The sequence below is a fragment of the Neomonachus schauinslandi genome, chromosome 3 (genome assembly GCF_002201575.2).
Source record: "Neomonachus schauinslandi chromosome 3, ASM220157v2, whole genome shotgun sequence".
Lineage (NCBI taxonomy): Eukaryota > Metazoa > Chordata > Mammalia > Carnivora > Phocidae > Neomonachus > Neomonachus schauinslandi.
In genome coordinates, this window is record NC_058405.1 from 30719819 (window position 1) to 30740519 (window position 20701).

Below are 20701 nucleotides of genomic sequence, written 5' to 3' on the forward strand. Positions count from 1 at the left end.
AACAATTTTTGGACCTCTCCATTAAAACAAAGCCAGAAAGCCTTCCTTTATCCAAAATTTCCATCTATAATGTTTTGATCCCTTTACATTGTCCCACCCCATAATGAACATTTTCCAATTTAGTTTCAATCAATCCCCATCATGTAATGAAAGAAATCTTTCTAAGGTCAAGAATGACCTCCATGTTGCTAAATCTGGACATTTTGTAGTCAATCTTTGTTGATTTCTCAATAGCATTTGATATTTTATTCCAGTCTTGCAATCTCCTTGAGAACCAGATATAACTAACTTACCTACTTAACATTTTTGCTTGAATGATTGAAAGTCATCTCTAACTCAACTTATTTAGATTCAAAGTCGTGCTCAATCTGCTAAATCTACTCTTTTCCTCCAGTGGTCCCTGTCTCAGTGGTTCCAGAACCCCAGGAGTGAATCTTGACATTTCCCTTTCTCTTATCCTCAGTATCTGATCTACCACTAGGAAGGTTTTTTTTTGTTTTTTTTTTTTTCCCTCCCAGTGCTTTTCAAACCTACCCCATTTCTTTGTCTCTACTGCCTGTGTCCTTGCTGATGCTAATCTAGCTCTCACCTAGATTATGTAATAGTTTCCTAACAGACTTTCCTTATTGTCAGTTGTACTTTTCCAGTTTCTAGACTCTATAGTGACTTTTCTTCCCCTCCAAAAAGAAACCTCAAGTCACAATGCCCATAAAACACTTCAATAAAATAAAACCTCAAATTTTTGATGTGGCCAAACCAGCGCTTCATTGTCTGTCCTCACTTTTCTCTGTATTCCACCTTCATCTTATTCAGCTCCCAAAGTCCATGACTTTCATGTAGGTAACTCGGCCATTCAGTCATCAGTTATAAAGGAAAGCCTTCTCTGACCACTTCAGTCAGGTCTCCCTATTAAGTGTTTTCAATCCATGTCCCCTACTTTGGTTATTTATTCATGAAACATTCAACTAGAGATTACTATGTGTCAAACACTATTATAAGCACTTTAAATATTGACTCAATTGATATTTATAACAATCCTATGAAATAGATACTTTTAAAATTTCCACTTTACACATCAGCAAACTGAGGACAGAGAGGGTAAGTAACTTGCCAAAGCCACACAATTGTACATGGCAGATGGAATCAATCGGCCTCGGACTCCAGAGTCCATACTTTTTAATCTCTTCACTTATGTTGCCTTTCCTCTCTAGAGACATTTCTCAAAGTCACAGTTTACATTTACTGGTGTGATCATGAATGTTAATTTCCCCACTGCAAGGAAAACTACCTGTTTGACTCATTACCATGGTACATAATACAACTAGTATGAATGACAACAACTGAATGGATTAAATACCAAACTATCTATTGACATTGCTCTGCATTTTATTTTATTTTTTAAAAGATTTTATTTATTTATTTGACAGAGAGAGAGAGCACAGCAGGGGGAGCAGCAGACAGAGGGAGAGGGAGAAGCAGGCTCCCCGCTGAGCAAGAAGCCTGATGCGGGACCTGATCCCAGGACCCTGGAATCTAGACCTGACCCAAAGGCAGACGCTTAACCCACTGAGCCACCCAGGCGCCCCCACTCTGCATTTTAGATGTTAACTTGTTCTCACATGTGTGTTGCCCTTTGGAGTTTCATATTGCTAGCTTAAATTATTTCAAAAAATTTCAGAATGAGCATTGGGTAGAGGTATTTGAAATAGGTGATGAATTATTTTTATGGCCTTCCAACTTAATAAACTGAGGATCTTAAGTAGAGAGATCAGCATTTCAGAAATGTTATGGAAAGTATTCATTTTTCATTCACGTTGAAAGTTTCATGAACCAGAAAGTTTTATGAAGTTTCATTTCCCTTTCTCCAATTAATTATGAATTCAAACTCCTTGTCAAGTGAAAGCCAAGGGATAGTAAAAGCAGGTAATATTTTTCTGATTATGAAATAACATGTGTTCATTACATGGAATTTTAAATTTGTAGAAGACTGTTAAGAAGAAACGAAGAATCAATTACTGTTAAATCTGCCAAGAAAAAACCCCCAGAATTAATATTTTGGTGCATAAAATCTTCAAAACCTGTATGCATATATAGGTATATAAATAATATTTACACATTGTCGAATATAGAAAACATAGAAAAAATGTATATACACATGTGTATATGGGTGTGTAGGAGTGTGTATACTTTCAAAATTAACATGCTTTTTTAAATGAGTGCTTTTTAAACTTAACTTTATACAAGAAGCTTATTTTACTATTAAGTTTTTCAAAACATGGTATTTATGTCTGGACAATATTCATCCTATGGATAAACCATAACTTCCTGTTTGTGCAGCGGTAAGACCTGTGTAGCTCAGATCTGTTTTTCAGCCACCCATACATGTACTTACATGTATCTGGAGCATATTTCTAGAAGTGCCTTCTTTGAAGCTGGTATTAAAGCTCACAACAATGACCCCAAAGTTTAATGATTTCCTCTGTATCCTACTTTCATTTCTATATAATGCTGCTTTTTCTTTTCTCTCTCTCTCCCTTCATAGATTGATGATAGATATAAAGATGATAGATAGATAGTTAAGGTAGATAAGAGAGATAGATGATATAGATAGATTAGATAGATAGATAGATAGATAGATAGATAGATAGATAGATAGATAATTTTTGTTTTTATTTTTTTTTGGTTGAGGTTAATTTACCTTAGAGTTTGTAGACTCTGAGGACCGCTGAGGATATGCCTGGGTAGATGGCCTTGACAGGAGACAGGGCTTGTTAGCAACACAGGTAATTTTGATGATCTTAAGGCATCTGACACATAAATAAAATCAAGATCCTTTCTCCACCATTTGTATAGAATTGTGCCTTCAGAAAACACATTGGTGCTGGAATGCTTTGCAGTCACACCAGGACTGACTGATGAGCCCAAGGGCCAGCGCTCATTGGTGAAAGCTGAATGTGTTGTTTTGCCCCTCATTTCCCAGCCTGCCAGGCAGAATGTGATGGCCTGGGTGAGAGCTGACACCATGGGATGGCAGTGAAATTTCATTTACTTGTAAAATGCGGCCACAGAAGTACTCAGTTTGGCTGTGAGAGGCAGTGCTTTTAACTATCCTGTTAAAGGAAGGATCTTTCAAACCATTACAAAGTCTGCTTTCAGACCTCTAAGTTCTAATTATGTGCGCTCTGTGACCGTGAACTCAGCAGTGTATCAGTGTCTTTGACAGGTCCTAAGGATGTTGCGTGCCCATCTGTAGACCACCCCTCTTCTCCAATCCTGGCAGAGAGGAGGGTGGAGATGGCTTCTTTGATAGTTGAAACCCTGGAGAAACATGTCTTCTAGCACCATCAAAATCCTCCCAATTTCCCTCCCCTGTGCTCCTGCTCATTGAAGCATATCTCTTCCCCCTTATCAAGATGTGTCATAAGATTCAATGTGTTTATATGGCTATTTGCTGATCTTTCTGGAAATCTCTCTTTCGGGGACACTGTACCAGCAACTTCTTACCTAGTGTATGGCCTGGTTTCACATGCCAAAGGGATCTTGTGATTTTTGGTGTTGACACTTGTCTTAGCTCAAGGTGCGCCACAGTAATTGTATTCTTTCTCCAAAGTAACACAACACTAGGCTGAAGCTCCATAAGGAGAGACACTATTTTGCTCATTGCTATATCCTTATCAACCTATATACTCCTTCCACTATGGTAAGTCATTAGTAATGAATGAGTGAGTGGTCTCCTTGGCAACCTCCCAAAGACTTTTCCCTTCCTACTGCTGCTCCTTGCCCAGCTCTGCCCCCGTTTTATCTCAAGTGCAGTGCAAGTGGAAAGAAAAGGTCATTTGCAAGTGCTGAGCAAGTCTTTTCATTGTGCTTTCTGGCATCTCTCTGAAGCTACCCTTTGTCCTGAAAGTGCTCAGGCACCAATTACCTTGACACCGTGATTTCTTCTCTTTGCCTATCTTCTGCTTTTTAGGTCTGTATTTTACAAAAACATTTAGTTTTTGGTTATTAGAATCCAAATTTGAATTAAATGAAACAAAAATGTGGAAATTTGTTGGGTCCTCTAACCAGTGGGTACAGCTGGACTCAGGGACAATTGGGACTAGGATTCAAATGATATCAAGAGTCTCTTCATGTGCTTATGGACTCTGCTTTTGTCTGGAGGAAGCTTCATCTAGTCTGCTTCTACTGTAGAGTAACTTTCTCCCCATTGTGTGGAAGTTGGCTGCCAACAGTTTTTAAGTCTCTCAGAATCTCTATTCCAAAGCTTAGTATGAAAAAAATCATAGGCAGAGACTTAGGTTGGCCTGGCCTGGATCACATGATGACCCATGGACCTACCTGTGGCCAGAGGACTGGAGTATTGGGATCAGAAATTCCTTTTAGTGAGAGAAGAAAATGACATCCCACACAAATAAATATAATTTCCAGAAAAAAGTGGGTTATTACACAGTATCTGAGAATAGACTAAGAGAAGATAGTGATTATTTCCTAACATACCTATGAAAGCCGAGTTTGTGTCAAGATACATCATCCTTCACATTACTGAACAGAGCTATAATAGCTATTCTTGTTTGCTAATTTTAGCGTCTGAGTCATCTTGAAGTCAATCTCTGTTGATTATATATTCTCTTGAGAATGGGTCACATTTTGCTATTTTTCTATATGTCTAGTAATTTTGGATTGTGTCCTAAACTTAGTGAACATTGTGTTGGAGTCTCTGGATTCTGTTGTATTCTTCTGAACGGCGCTGATTTCATTGTTTTAGCAGGCAATTAAATGAAGGGTCTAAAACTGCAAACTTTGTATCTTAGGCAGTAATTCTAATATCAGTTTAGTTATTTTATCTTTGGTTTGACTGTTTTGTGCATGAATGCTTCTGGGATCAGCTAGAGATTTGGGCAGAATTTATAAGCAAAATTTGGGATCTCCTTTTTTAGCTTTCCTCTTTTCAGGATTCATACCTCCCCATGCCCCCACCTGCCACACATACATGTACACTTTCCAGTGGCTGTGATTATCCCAAACTCTGTCCTCAAGTTCTTTAGGCCAGAGAGATTGTGGTTTGTCTATCAGAGTTTTAGATGCCCTTCATCTAAACTAGGACCTATGTTAGTCTACATTTAAATCACACTCCCAATTGGGAATATTTCACAATGGTACCTAGGCATCATCCAGATAAATAAAAGGATATCTCAGGAAGAACTTCTGGATCCGCCCAATACCGACAGCTGACTAGAGAGGCAATGACATCACTCTCTGCAAGCTCCCTGAGAGCAGACACGAAAACTTGTTCCCCATCATGTCCTCAGCACTGGGCATACAGAAGTGTTTGATAATACTTTCAGGGTAAGTAAATAAAAACCTAAATTGATGGATGGCTGGCTGACTGGATGAGTGAATGAATTTTAATGGAATTCTTTACAGAGAATAAACCTTTATACATAAGAATTTGCACAAGATTAGAGGTGGAATAAAAATAGAAATAAGGCCACCATACAGATTAATGACAGATAGATTATTTCTTAGGAATAAGTTCCAATATTACAATGCCACTTCTTATAAGAGCACCTGAGTCTGAGGAGTGCAGACATGTTTCCAGTTCAGAGGCAGACATCTCAGGTAACTGTTGCAGGAAATTATATCTTGTTCTCCCACAGAAGGAAGTGAGGAAGGAGTGTTAACTTTCTATATAAACAATATTCTCAGACTATAGTTGATGAACACTTTTCTCAGCAGACATGCCTTTGGCACCTCAAGATGATAGGTTTGGAAATCCTGAAATAGCTTCCTCTTTTTCTGAATGTGAAATTTGAAGGGGAATATTTTGATGCGATTTCCTGCACTAAATGGTACCTGAACATTTGCAGACCGCAATGCATTTAGAATATTGCATGATCCTAATAGGGTATGGGTTATCAAGAACTAGGGCGATTTGATGTGGGAAAAAAATCAATAAAAAACATGAGTGAAAAAGGCATAGTGACCAAAGTTGTTAGCAACTTTGAATTTATAAGCAAAATTTGGGATTGCTTCTAAATGAACAATGAAACATGAGAAAAAAGGGGGGGAATATCTAAGCAGAACAAAGGTCCAAGTGCCTTCTGCTCTGGAGTTGTAAAGCCATACATAATGTCAAGGACAGTTCTCAAAACCCAAACAGACTGTCAGTAGTGGAAGGTCAGATTATTCTTCTCGCAAGCAGAAATAAGTTGGTGTTAACGCATGGTGCTTTTGTTTGCAGTTATTTTTAAAAATAATTTTGGGCTCAAAAAAGGAGATACAATAGCTGGAACAGTTGAATTATTTGAAGAATCTGAAATGTCTGAGATCAGTAAATGTCCAATTAAAATTACTTGGGGGCATTTTATATTATAAAAGTAATACATAGTCATTGCTGTAAATCTTGAAACTATAGAGACGTAAAGATTGCATCTTGACTGTTAGTATTTTGTCATATAGGCTTTTAGTATTTTTTCTTTATTTGTTTTCATGCATTTGTCTTAATTATATAAGGAATACAAAATTAAATTCAAGTTATAAAATATAACAGAAAGATATAACACAAAAGGAGAAAGTACTTCCTCACCCAGATAATCACTGGCAAGAGCTTCCTGTCAAGCTCCATTTGTTTTTCTATGCATAAATATTTATAAAAAATAGGATTCTATTGTACATTCTGTTTTATGACCTACTGTTTGTCTGATCATAAATTAATTCTATGAATATTCTTTTATATATCATTTCACGTTTTTTATGGAATGGACTTAGTGATTTAATTACTTAATCCCTTATTAATATTTAGGTTGTTCTAATGTTATGATCATCTTGATACATAAATGTGTGTATGTATCATTAGTTAGTTCCTTAGGATAAATTTCCAGAGGGGTACGTTGGATTAAGGGTTTTCTGAACTTTTAAGTTTTCTCTCAAGATTAAAAAAAAATGTCCTCCAGGAGAGTTTTACAAATTTAGATTTCTAACAGCAGAGTATGAAAAAGCCTCTTTCCCTTATTGTTGCCAGTGCTGGGTATTATATTTTTAATCTTTTGTAATCTGATTCGAAGAACATCTTATTATTATAATTTATATTTCTCTGATTTCTAGTAGGATATGAATATGCAACTTCACAGTATAGAAGAATCAGTAAAGTGAATGTATTTAGTATGGTACTCAGGGCTTCTCTGGGTAACTTGGGTCAAGGTGACTCCAAGTGGGAAAGTCACGATTTACATTTTGTAAGATGAAGTGGGATGTATGGCAGTAATGAACTCAGAGATTCCATACCAGCAGCTCCAGTGTCCATGTTTATTTCCCATAAGAAGTAGCAACACCATGAGATGTGCTGGTGTTTCATTGCTTCAGCAATGAAAGCCCTCTGGGGCCATGTTTTCTTCTCCTGTGGGAGAGTTTCTTGGCCTTGGGTTCTCTGGTGTCTCTCCCTTTGGCCATCTGACCTGAAAGTGGGACAACCTGTTTGAGTGCTTTTCTTCTTTCTGTAGTAGTTGTTGGCACCAACCCGTTTTGGAGGGCCGGTCTATGCACTTGGGCCTCATTTTGAATAACCATCCTCTCTCGTTTGCCTAACTCAGTTGTTCTCAACCCTGGACTGCACATCAGACCCGCCTGTGGAGCTTTTGCAAGTCATGCTCCTCTCCCTTCTCCATCTCCTCAGACCAAATAAATGATAATCTCTGGGAAATAGGATCTAGGCATGGTGGGATTTTGTTAAAAGCTCCAGATATGATACTAATATGAATCCAGGATAAAGAACCACCGAGCTTATTTATTTCCACCCTTCAGTTATCACAGGAAACATCTCTTCACACCTTTTCCTTCCCTGTATTTACATGTTTTCTCTAGCCAGCCCCAGTTTGGATTTTACTGAGAAGAATCAGAACAACAATATAGGTGAACAATATACAGATTTACTACATAAAGCTAATTGCGGTAAGTATTCAAGGATGCCTTCTTCTAAGTATTCAAGGATGCAGCAATCTCTCCTACAGCGGACAGTTTATTAGCATCAGCAAATGAGCCGTTCCCTTAGCTTCAAGGCTGTGGGTCTAGATGCTCAGCCAGGGGACTAGAAGCGGATCTGATGTTCTAAAGCAGCCTGTGAGCCTAGAGAAACTGTCCTGTCCAAAGCCGACCTGTCTTGTCCTGACCTCTGGCAACCAGGCCACAATTGCATTTCTTTCCATAGACTTGGCTATAGAAATCACCAATCACACTGGCTAGCCTGACCCAAGTCTCCCATGATGGCTTTTCTTCAAGATCTCTTTTTGGGTTGGCTGTGATACAGGACTTTGTAGTTTTCCTCGAGTCTCTCAGTACTGGTCCAAAATGTTTCTCTCTCCCTCATGCTTCTGGTGAACCACAGGAAAGACCAGCTCCCAGCCAAACAAGCAAGCCCACTCCCCTAGAACAATAGTCTCCTTTCTCTAGGGTCTTCTCCAGTTCCCTCTTTGGAAAGCTTCTCCTATATTCTATAACAGCAGGCAAGAGACGGAAGTGCACATTTGATATGCAGAGACTATGCTTCGTATTCAAATACTGCTTTTCCAGCAGAAAAGTTCTTCTCAGCATTCTAGAATCCATGAACTCGTTCTAGTTCAGGACTTGTGGCCCTGCTCCCATTTGCTGCTGGGGGGGGAATGGAAATGCAGCATACAGAAATGAAACAGTGGCCAGAGACCTCCAGTCACTCAGGAGACTTTAGCAAGTCTCCTCTGTGAGCCTTAATGTTCCCTAATAACACCTGCCCTGTCGGTCCCATGGGGGTTTGCAAATGAGATGATATATGGGAATATGTGATTTGAAACTATGAAGGGATGCACGCTTCTTTATTGGTGTTTGACTTATAAGTAATAAAATGTGCGAAGTTCAATACATTTTGAAGAATGTACATACCTCTGGAACCAATCGCCAAAGCAACATACAAAAGCTGATTGTTACTGTAGACAGATCTTGTTCTTTTATGATGAATCCACACCACATCCTCCACAGCTGTGCAGGAAAGCACAATTCTGATTTCTATAACCGTAGGTTCATTTTCCCTGTCCTTGAATGCCAGATAAATGGCATCCTATACTCTGTGTTTTCTTGTAGTTGACGTCTTTCTCTAATGTAATGTCAGCAAGATACATCTCTGTTTTGTTTATCATTCCATTTTATTGTGGAGGAGTAGTTCATTGCATGAATATACCACATCTTGTGTATCCATACACTTGTTAATGGATATTTGGATTATTTCCAGTTTTAGCATTATGAATAAAACTACTATGAACATTCTTGTACCTGTAATTTTGTGGATATATACTTTCATTTCTTTTGGGCATGTACTCAAAGGAGAATTTCAAGTTTACCTTCATAAGAAACTGCTAAACCACTTTCAAAGGTGGTTTTTGAGAGCACCCGGTGCTCCCCATCCTTGAAAATTTTTTCAGCCTCTTTAATTTCAGCCGTGCTGGTGGGTTTCAGTATGGTTTTAATTTGGATTTCCCTAATGACTAATGGTACTAATAATCTTTGCATGTGTTTATAAGTTATTTGTATATATTCTTTGGTGAAGTGCCAAATCTTGCCTGTTTTAAAAATTAGGTTATTACTAGATCGTCAAACCCCTTTTTCGGTTTCCATTCTTCCAGTTAAAAATCCTTCCAACTATATTAGTTTTGTTTCCATAGCAAACACAATTGAGAACAAATTTAAGAGCAGATTCATAAATCTAATAACCAGTGCTTGTTTTTCTAACTTTAATGTTAATACAAGTCACCTGGATATCCTGTTAAAATGTACATTATGATTTATTAGGCCTGGGGTATGGCCCAAGATTCTGAATTTCTAACAAGATGCTGCAAGATGTGGATACTGCTGGTCCAGTTACCACCTTTGAGTAGCAAAGTAATGAATGCTTCTTCACTGCTAGAGCCCTGGCAGGACTGAAGGTCATTTTTATACCCACACATCATCTCTATTTACCGTAGATCTCTGTTCTTGTGGAATCATAGACTTAGAATGCCAGAGGTGAAAGAGAATCTCCGAAGTAAGATTCAAAGTTGCAGATTATGGCATATTGATTTCACTAGTGGACCTAATTCTTCAACCTTGTGCATTCAGACCCTTTGCCATGGAATTTTGTTGGGCTCTTTCACTGTGACTCTCTATCAGCCGTGTGACCTACTTTATCCAAGGGGATGTTAGCAGATAGGACAAAGGACAGCCTTGGAGAGTGCTTGTGCATTTGAGTGTGCCCTCACTTGTTTCTCTGTGTTCACCAGTTTACCTCCTAAAGACATATGGCACCATCACCGCGCTGCTTCAGCTAACCCTCGGCAGACCACCAAACACATGCATGAGCCCGGTGAACATGGGAAGAACTGCTCTGCCCAACCCCACCCAAATTGTTATCTTGTAAACTCATAAGCTAAATAAATACTTATTGTTTTAAATCAATGAGTTTTGGGGGTAGTTTATTTTTATTTATTTATTTATGAAAAGATTTTATTTATTTGAGAGAGGGAGAAGCAGACTCCCCACTGAGCAGGGAGTCCAATGCTGGACCCCAGGACCCCAAGATCATGACCTGAGCTGAAGGCAGATGCTTAACTCAGGCGCCCTGTAGGGGTAGTTTTTTTTTTTTTTTAAGATTTTATTTATTTATTTGCCAGAGAGAGAGAGAGAGAGTGTACAAGCAGGTGGAGTGGCAGGCAGAGGGAGAAGCAGGCTCCCTGCCGAGCAAGGAGCCAGATGTGGGACTCGATTCCAGGACCCTGAGATCATGACCAGAGCCGAAGGCAGACGCTTAACCATCTGAGCCACCCAGGGGTCCCGGGAGTACTTAGTTTTGTTGCATAGAGTCATTGGGGCTAAATGGATGATCTTTTGATGGAGGAAGGAGTCGCATAAAGGGAGGCATAAGGGTACCAAAGAAAGTCATCATCCATTGCCCCCCTTCTTCTCCATACCACTCTAGAGTCTTTCCTTTGCCAGGTACTGCTTTTGTTTGCTTAACGTTGGTTGCTAGAACTTCATCTAGAGTCAGGAAAAAAATGGGTTTTAAATCTTAGTTCTGCAGACATTTCTGCAAAGCAGACATCCAAATGGAAAACAGACACATGAAAAAGTGCTCAACATCGCTCGGCATCCGGGAAATACAAATCAAAACCTCAATGAGATACCACCTCACACCAGTCAGAATGGCTAACATTAACAAGTCGGGAAAAGATGGATGTTGACGAAGATGTGGAGAAAGGGGAACCCTCCCACACTGTTGGTGGGAAAGCAAGCTGGTGCAGTCACTCTGGAAAACAGTATGGAGGTTCCTCAAGAAGTTGAAAATAGAGCTACCGTATGATCCAGCAATTGCACTACTGCGTATTTACCCCAATGATACAAATGTAGTGATCCAAAGGGCAGTACACCCCAATGTTTATAGCAGCAATGTCCTCAATAGCCAAGCTATCAACAGATGAATGGATAAAGAAGATGTGGTACACACACACACACACACACACACACACACACACACACACACACACTGGAATATTATGCAGCCATCAAAAAATTGAAATCTTGCCATTTGCAATGACGTGGATGGAACTAGAGGGTATTATGCTAAGTGAAATAAGTCAATCAGAGAAAGACAAGTATCATATGATCTCACTGATATGAGGAATTTGAGAAACAAGACTGAGGATCACAGAGGAAGGGAGGGAAAAATGAAACAAGACGAAACCAGAGAGGGAGACAAACCATAACAGACTCTTAATCTCAGGAAACAAACTGAGGGTTGCTGGAATGGAGGGGGGTGGGAGGGATGGGGTGGCTGAGTGATGGACATTGGGGAGGGTATGTGCTATGGTGAGGGCTGTGAATTGTGTGAGACTGATGAATCACAGACCTGTTCCCCTGAAACAAATAATACATTGTATGTTAATAAAAAAAAAAAGAGGGGCACCTGGGTGGCTCAGTCGTTAAGCGTCTGCCTTCGGCTCGGGTCATGATCCCAGGGTCCTGGGATCGAGCCCCGCATCGGGCTCCCTGCTCGGCGGGAAGCCTGCTTCTCCCTCTCCCACTCCCCCTGCTTGTGTTCCTGTTCTCGCTATCTCTCTCTGTCAAATAAGTAAATAAATAAAATCTTTAAAAAAAAAAAAGAAAGAAAAAGAAAAGAAAAATAAATAAATCCTAGTTCTGGGGCTTATTACTTCTAAGTCATTAAACCTCTCTAGGCTTCAGTATCCTTGATAGTATTTTCTATGGCATAAGGTTACTATGGGAATTAAATGCAACAAATATTAGTAAAGTGATTAGCATGGTGCCTTGTCCATAGTAAATGCTCAATAAGTGGTAGGCACTAAGAAAGAAATTGGTCATGACTGTTACAGTTTTAATTTTAAAAAACAGGGTTGTATTAATTATACTTTCTCACAGAAAATACCCAGCATTTGGAAATTAATTTAGAGGGCAAATACAATATATTTATTATTTATTATATTTATTAAACACCATTAATACTAGGAGCTACTAGGATTTTGCTAGATATCAAGAGAAAAGGAGAAAGAGAGATGTATGATGAATTTATGAATGAATGTATAATCAAATATTTCTATTTAACTTTCTGAGGCTCAAAACAAAAAATAATCATGGACTACTGTAATGTGTTATTCAATATAATGCATTTAAAAAAATAACTGAACCACTAGCATGGGAACATCAAAGATTGCTGTCAATTTCATTTCAATTTTGGCTTATTTCATCGGGCTTTGTCTCTGGTATTCAATTGTCCAGTAAACTAACTTGGTTTGTGTTGAACTTATTTTATAGAAAGAAACTATAATTATTTTCATTTTCACCTGGATTTTATATAACTTTATATTTTATATGGTTTTATTTTTTATTTTTAAAAAAACCAGAGTGATGATAGACATTCATATTCCAGATAATGTATAAAAAGCTTTATTTTACTGGATTCTGTTCCAGGCACAGCATGCTATTCATATAATTATATATCTTCTATTGAGGGGCCAAAACATTTTATTTTTATGGGTAATAATTTTATTCCTAATATCAATTTCCTAAACTCACTATCTGGGCAGATAAATTTGTCTTTAAAGGATCTTAAATCTTTTCCTTAAAGTTAATTTTATATGTAACATTCTACTTTTGGCAGCTGTATCAGCTCTACGATGACTGTTTTCTTTAAATTGAACCACAGCTTATTTCAGCTAAAAAAAAGAATATGGCAGCCATTCCCCATTCAGAACGGCATTTGGAAGATTGTTTAACTTGGTAAGTAAGATAGACATCCAGCAATTTTGGCCAGTAGCTGAGTCAAGTAGAATAATTAAAATAACACATTCCTTGTTACTAGAATTGATTTTTTGTGTGCCCCTTTTATCTTGTGACCTTTATTTCTGTTTTCTTGTTTTTCAGGCTGTTGGGCAATACACATTTCATGGTTTGGAAAAGACAATTACTTGTTTATGATTCCCCCAACAATAAATAAAAGAACCTTAGAGGGGAAACATGTTACTTTTAGAAATAGTAAAAGGGAGCAAGCAAGTCTTCTTTGTGGTTAAAATTATGAAGGAGAGCTCTGTGTCTTGAATCTGATTCTGTTATATATACATATATATATATATATATTTTTTTAAGATTTTATCTATTTATTTGACACAGAGAGAGAGCACAAGCTGGAGGAGTGGCTGGCAGACGGAGAGGGAGAAGCAGACTCCCCGCTGAGCAAGGAGCCCAATGCAGGACTCGATCCCAGGAAACTGGGATCATGACTTGAGCTGAAGGCAGATGCTTAACCAACTGAGCCACCCAGGCACCCCTGATTCTATTAATATATATTGAGACTATCTAGAGCAATAAAGATTGGTATGAGCCAAGAGAGTGGGAAAGCAGTTTGCCTGATGTTTCATTTATTATTTTCTCTCTGGGACAACTCATTCAGACACTAGGTGGCTGGAGGGATCAGAAACAGAAACGGTTTATGTATGAATCACCATGAATGACATGCTTCTAGATATTTAAGGCTCAGAAGTTGGGTACTTAGAAACAGGTCTGCTGTTCAGGTGGGCATATAGGCATTATCTTAAGTATGGAAAATGAGAGTCTTCTCTTGGGTTTAGTTTTGGATAGACAAAAGGAGAAAGATAATGAGTTTGGATTATGTATATTGCTCATAGCAGTACATAAAGAACAATGTTCTGAGAGGGCAAGCAACAATAATAAATAATGGATTGTAAAATGCAAATCTGGAGAGAGGAGTGTTCTGCTAGGCTTTAATCTTGAAGGGTTCTTAAAGCCTTTAACTAGTATGTAACTTTTTGTAGTCTTGGGCAAGAATGACAAATAGCCGAATTGTCAATATATCGTGTACAGAAGAAGCACAGGAGATAAATAGCCGTAATTTAATAAGATATTAAGATGGAAACAAGACAAAATAAAACCTCAAGTCGAAACAGTAGCTGCAAAGTAAAATGCAAAGTAAAATCTTGGCCTGAGCTAAGGCTGAATGAAAACAGCTCTTAATGACTGATTTTTATAAAACAGATATTGGCCTTTCATTTGGCTGGTGCTAAACATAATGTGCTTTATTGGAGAGATACCTATAAAATTGGCAATAGTTATAGCTCGTAAAATGAAAGTTAAAAAAAGGCATTCTACAGCAAAGTTTTTCTTAACTTTTTCTTTTGAATTTTTTAATATTTATTTTTTTAATAGTATGAGAATTTCTCAATATTAACAGAGTATTTCTTTTCTTCTTTATGGAACTCGAGCTTCTAAGAATCTAGCTGGGTTAAGTATTATTATAATTACACATTTTATTTTCTATGGTTTGATGGCTAATTTTTTTGTCAAACATTAGAATTCTTATCTCTTAAAAATTAGACCTACATAGCCTATGTGACAGAAGGCATGAAGAGGTAAATAACACAGCCTCAGGCTGCTGCAATTAGGAGTGTCTTGGCAAACTTCTTTTGCCCAAAGGGAGAGCCTTTGCAGACAAATTGCAGGAGTTTTTTTCCTGCTCCCAAGGGCAAGAATCAAAAAAAAAAAAAAAAACAGATTCGTGTGTCACAGTATAACAGTATAACAGCCTACATGACACCGAACAAAGTGTTCCGAAATAAAGAAAAGTTTCAGCGCAGGGCAAATTGGGGGAGAAGTCACTCTCTAAATCGAAGTAAATGGCAGTGGCATTTTTCTGAATCTCTTGGAGGAAGCAATCTCCTTAGCAATAGAGTTAATAAGGACTTTGCTCTTTGAAGTCTGAACTTTGAACAATTCCAGAGAGACTTGGAATTTTTTCTATTTGGTTTAAGGGAAAAGAAATATGGGAGCAATCGCTTGAGTGCAAAGCAGACTGGGACAAGAGCAAGGAGGACACAGGAAGATCACTGAGTCAGAAAGATGGAACATAGAACATAAAAAATATTCCCCCAGCCCTATTCACTTTCAATGAGTGGGGAGGGGTACGGGAGGAAGTTAATGATGGAGCACCACTTCGTATCACTGATATTGTAATCACCTACGCTGTCGTTGATTGTATACCAAGATGTCTACAGTTCGACATTGCAGAATGTGAATTCTGTTGTTCTCAGTTCAGTCCTTAGTGTCTTGGTAGAGTCATCTACTAAAGAAGTTTGTGTGTCATTGTGGATCTATATCTGAACCAGTTGAATCCCAGCTGGCAAGATTCTGGTGCCTTAGACTAAAGAAACAGCATCCCTGCTACCATGTTACATTCGAAGATCCTCTTCCTACCCGGAAGTGACATATATTACATACACATTTCATGAGAGAGAACGTTTTGAGTTCAGAAATGGAAGCTAATATTGTGTTTCTGTTTGTAAGATATTTTGTTTTGTAATACCACAAAAAGAATGAAAGTAACTTGCCTATTTATGATGCTTTATAAGTTATAAGCACTTGATATCTATTCTCTCACTTTATTTTATCCTTTAAGTAGATACAGATTTTTAAAGATGAGAAATCAAGGTGAGGTAATATAAATAACTAACGTGGGTCATGCTTCTAGTCAGAAGACTTCTAATTAAGGTTTTCTTTTTAAAAAATCTTACACTTCTGTCACCTTGCCATTCTTTCCAATGTAAATTACTGGGAACAATTTCCAGGTTATAGCTAAAGTCTTAGTCAGGCTCTTTTCATAGATCACTCATCTGAACTGTTCTTTCTCATTGCAAAACTCGTTTTAACCATATTCTTATTATTTAGTAATTTTTTGGTTTAATAAAAGTCATTTTATAAGAATATTATATACTTTTGTTGCTTAATTGAAAAGGAATCAGTAAGTTTGATATTCTTTTAGGAGAATGCAAATGTATGTTCTATAATAAGAAATACCAGTACAAAATTTTCAGTTGCTGACTTTTGATCTGAGAATCATAAAACAGACGTATTCACTTTGTGAACAGGGATTGCAAAGCCCTTAATAAAGTGAGTGATGCGCAAACAGAAGGCTCTGTGAGTGTGAAGTGAATGGGCTGGAATAAACTATGCTTTTCTACTGATAAAATTGAAAGAATCGAGACATTTTTAACTCTGTCATTCTTCACAAAGATTCATTAACTATAATCTAACAAGTTTTCCAAGGTGATCTTGAGTATGTACAAAAGGCTATGCTGTATCAAGTATAAAAGGCAGATATTTCATTTTTTTAAAAGAACATTTTTTGTTTAGTAAATGTTATGGAGAAGCAAAAGTTAAGATAAATACTGTGGCTTTTTTTTTTTAAAGCTACAGTAAATAATTCCAAATTCCCCATATGTCCATGTTAGAGTGGCTATTGCACGAAAAAAGGATCATTGACCAGATTGTGAAATTATGGACTCTTTACAACTGCGGAGAAGAAGAAATACCGTATTATCCAATCTATAATTCTCTTGATTATTTTCATCTCACTCTATTTTCTGAGACCTTAAATCCTAAAACTCAGCACCAGTTCTTTTCTTCTAGTCCCAGACTTTCAGTTTGCTGGTTATTTAACAATATTATATATTTTCTATTAGAAACCAATAAAACTTACGATTTTTTGAGAAAATGCAAGTGTATATGCTCTACTAAGAAATAGCTGTTTGTGTGCCTGAAGGTCGCCGTCCTGAACAGATAAAGCGCAAGTTTCTCATTGCTTTAGCTGACAGCATAATGCGTCAGCCTCTTCATGGCTCTACACCTCACCTTGGCACCACCATTTTTTACGGACGGGAGAGAGGGAGCCATTCTAGGTTATTTGTATGGAGACAATGGTGTGTTCAGCTAGATTTCCCTTGTCAAAATTACAGCACGATCACAAAGTGTGTCAGATTTCCCATCAGAACTGGACAGGAGTAGCCACTCGACTCTGGAAAGATCAGATAGCAACTTGACACATCTGTACTCATGAAGCATCAAGTAAGGAGCTACTAAAAATAATGTTGCTTCTCTCAATAAAACAGTCAAAGCAAAGGGCAAAAAGGACAAATGAGATGGCACATGTGCCCAATTAAAGACTTTTGCCTCAGACCAGGGAGGTTCTAAAACAACAGGAGACCAGCCCCAGTCCCATCTCCCCTGACTTACACGACATAATATTACAAGAAACGTAAGAGCAGTGGACAACAGAGAAAATGGAGATAAGGCTAGCTTTTCTCCTTTTCAGTTATAAAATAAGGACTTACTTAAATTCTTATCTAGAACTGTAACTGAAACTTGGTAATTTGAATATGTCAAAAAAATGGCAGGGCTATTTTTCCTCTGTACCCATATGCCTCTTGATTTTTCCAGGAGCAGAGGTCTCTTAATGGCCTGTCCAGAGGTCAGGGGTCCAAGGACTGGCCGTACATCATGGAATGACATCTGCAGAGAAAGCCCAGTAACGGAGGTGGGGAAGCAAACTCTGGGATGGGAGGGGTAATAGTGGGTACAGTGTAGCTGTTGCAGTGAGTCTCCAGATGTGTGTGTTCACATCTGTCTGTGTTTGGCCTTTGCCTAAGAGCTTCAGCTCAACAAGGAACTCAGTTCTGAATGCCTTTGTTCTGACTCCAAAGAGACACTTGGGTTGGAGTCGTCAGGTCAAGGAAACTGCTGTCCTTTGGGACAGGGAAACACTGGAGTATGGGGCATCCTTTTACTAGGCTCTTCCCTGAGTGTTTTTTATTTCTTCAAACAATGCTAAATGACAGTGGTGCCAGGCCTCTAAGAATCAGCCCCTACAGAGGAAGAGACTATGTTAGATCTGAAATGCACCAGCAAACAAACTCTCAGAGGCCAGGGACTCTCTTGTGCATTACATCCCCAGGGTCTGGCACATAGTAAGTGTGCAGCAAGTGTTTGCTGAATGAATTGAAAATATAGCATAGTTTTGTCGGATTGAAGCCATTTACAAATAGGTGTTATCACTCCCATCTGCATTATTATTATTATTATTTTTTTAAAGATTTTATTTATTTATTTGATAGAGAGAGCAAGAGAACACAAGCAGGGGGAACAGTAGAGGGAGAGGGAGAAGCAGGTTCCCCGCCAAGCAGGGAGCCCGATGCGGGGCTCAATCCCAGGACCCTGGGATCATGACCCGACACTCTCATCTGCATTATTTTTATGCGAGTTTCCGTAAGGTCATGACTAACGTGTTAGAGATTTGTCCCTCCACTGGAGCTGATAAGTCAGTGAACTGATAAAATGAATTTCTTTCCAGTTTGTCAATGCGGGTTTGCTGTCCTGTTTTATGAAATTCCTGATATGGGCTGAACTAAGTAGAGGAGTTGAGAAACTACTCTCGCCTGATAGGATTTGTACTCCTGCCTCATGAAGTTAGTAGTTGTATCTTCACTTTATGGGCTGGAAAGGGATGTTAGTGATTGTCATGACTGCCACTGAAATCACTTTCAAAACAGTTAAAATATTTTTGGATCCCTATGATGCAAAGCTCTAAGAGGAGGGGAAAGGAGACCAGAGACATTTAATAGTTTGTCCCTGCCCTTAAGAGGCGTAAGTCTTAGTTTTGGGGCAGAGACATATACGTATCTATGTGGCTCACACCTTCATTCCATACAAAACTTGCTCAAATGTTCTATCCACTTACCTGACCTTATTTTGCTTCATGGTACTTATCACATATTTGTTCATTATCTATCTGCTCCCACCAGAATGGAAGCCCATGAGGATAAAAGGGATTTGTTTATTTTGTTCATTTCTCTGTTTCCAGTGCCCTGGGCACTGGTTGGCACACAGTAACTCCTTAATAAATATTTATTGAATGAACTATCAATGTCAGGTAGCCTATAATTTCTTTATTGACTAAGACTAGATAATTTGTGAGTCTTTTGATGATAACATTTTGTAGTCACCCATGGTCAAGGACAAATGATCAGCCAATAAAAAAGATTAAAAAAAAAAGACCCATTTTACTCTATTCAGAGAAGAAATGTGGAATCCAGTGTATTCCACCTCTTTTAAACATTTCTTGATACATCTTATTTTTGATACATCTTATTTTCAGCAAGGCTTTTTGTTTGTTTGTTTCTGGTATTTCTGCTAGAATCAGTTCTCTTTCCCACCTCTGTTGCTGAAGTGACAATAGTACAGATGGTCCTCAAAAATGTCTGATGACATTTTGTAGTATACAGAATCGTATACTCACAGAAATCATCTTTTTATGGATATTGCAGTCTTTGGGGAAATAAAGCCCCAAGTTCTGAATTGATCATTTGAGGGGGGGGGAAAAGAATCAATACATAACTGCTTAATGTCTCTCAGACTCTGAATTTTTTTTTAAGATTTATTTTATTATTTGAGAGAGAATGAGGTAGAGAGAGAGCATGAGAGGAGGGAGGGTCAGAGGGAGAAGCAGACTCCCTGCTGAGCAGAGAGCCCAATGCGGGACTTGATCCTGGGACTCCAGGATCATGACCTGAGCCGAAGGCAGTTGCTTAACCAACTGAGCCACCCAGGCGCCCCGCTCAGACTCTGAATTACAGGAAAATTTTACAGGAAACACAATGAAGTTAAACTGTGCAATTCAATCACAGACTAAATCATTCAGAGTCGGCTTTGTCCTAAAATCCATCAATAATAGCAATAATGTTTGGTAGCAAATGCAGTTTTGAAGACTAATGTGAACTGTCTACTTAAATAGCCATAGCCCTAACCAATTAAATTTTCTCATTGTCATTTCAGGTTGTTGTTGTTGTTGTTTTTTTTTTTTGGTAGACATGGTATCTTGGATAACACCTGGTGATAATAACTAAGGAACTGTAATTCTGTAGCCTTAGCTTGACTTATTTTATGCCTTAGGGAATGAATAAGCATGTAAATTAGACATGAATCACTACAGTCACTTGTCAATCCAAAAATATTTGTGAGCAGGTTAGGCCAAAAACGACTGGCTGGTGATTATAGAATCTACTGAAATGTAGTGCTTTCTTTAAAATATATTACTTTGGGGGGGGGGTGTGGAGCAAGATGGCGGAGGAGTAGGAGACCTGGATTTTGTCTGGTCTCAGGAATTCAGCTGGATAGGGATCAAACCATTCTGAACACCTACAAACTCAACAGAGGATCAAAGAAAGGAATAGCAACAACTCTCTGAACAGAAAAGCGACCACTTTCTGGAAGGTAGGCCGTGCAGAGAAGTGAATCCGAGGCGATATTCGGAGGATAGGCGGCGGGGGAGGGGGCCTCCATCTGCCGC